Below are 1372 nucleotides of genomic sequence, written 5' to 3'. Positions count from 1 at the left end.
ATATATATATATATACATTCTGTATGTATGTGTGTACATGTCTTTGTGTATCTATTTGCCCCCCACTATAGCTTCATAACCGGTATTGGTGTGTTTACGTCCCCGGTACTTAGCAGTTCGGCAAAAGAGAGGGATACAGTAAGAGGCTGAGACAATATAAATATCGGGGTGGATTCATTCGACTAAAAGTCCTGCAACGTAGTGCTCCGGCATGGTTACAGTCTAATGAATGTAACAAATAAAAACAAAAATTAAAAAACAAAAGACGGAATGGCCACGACTGGAATGCCTTTTAGCTGGCATGGACCTAGACAACAACAGCAAAACCAGCATCATCAACAACACTAATCGTGGTTTGTTCAGTCTAGAATATGACGCCCCGCTAAGTACGATCTTCTGCCGAAAAAAAAGAGAAATTATTTTTATTAAGATGGCGGACGCCATCTTGCTGCATTAAGTTCCTCGGTGAACCCAATCGGCTTCTCATTAGTCAGAAGACTAATTGTTTTTTTGGGAAATGTATGAACATTCCAATATTATAAGTTCTTTCATTTCTTCTTGTGTTATAAATTTCACACCTCATGCCTCGCTTGAGAAGCATTTTCTAATACATGTGATATGGTGCAAACATATTTCAGCTTTCTACTGTCGTAATACGGGTATCAAATACAACAAAAGCAGCAGCAGCAACGAACAACAACAAATAATAACAGATATAACCGCCGATTCTAGTCTGAAGTAGCAAATTTGGCAATTGGAAATGATAGTATGTTTTTGATTTTTGTTATTTTTTGTTTTGCTTGTTCAATCATTGGACTGCGTCCATTCTGGAGCAGCGCCTTGAAGGTTTTAGCCGAATAAAGCGACCTCAATCCGTCTTTGTCGTCTTATCTCTTTGTTTGTTTGTTTGTTTGTTTGTTTCAATCATTGGACTGCGGCCATACGGGAGTAGCGCCTTGGAGGGTGTTAGCCGAATAAAGCGACCCTAATCCGTCCTTGTCGTTTTCTTTCTCGGTCATTGGACTACGGCCATACTGGAGTAGCGCTTGGAAGGTTTTTTTGTTTGTTTCAGTCATTGAACTGCGGCCATACTGGAACAGCATCTTGAAGGGTTTTAACCGAATAAAGCGACCACAATCTGTCCTTGTCGTTTTATCTCTTTGTTTTTGTTTGTTTCACTCATTGAACTGCGACCAGACTGGAGCAGCGACTTAAAGGGTTTTAGTTGTTTGAAGTGACCCCCAGTCCGTCATTGTCGTTTTGGTGGTGGTGGTGGTGGTGGTGGTGGTGATGGTTCTAATTATGATGGTGGCCAAGAACATGATGACGATGATGACGACGATGACGACGACGACGATGATTACAATGATGA

This window comes from Octopus bimaculoides, chromosome 22, assembly GCF_001194135.2.
Source record: "Octopus bimaculoides isolate UCB-OBI-ISO-001 chromosome 22, ASM119413v2, whole genome shotgun sequence".
Taxonomy (NCBI): domain Eukaryota; kingdom Metazoa; phylum Mollusca; class Cephalopoda; order Octopoda; family Octopodidae; genus Octopus; species Octopus bimaculoides.
Note: the sequence above shows the minus strand (reverse complement) of the source record.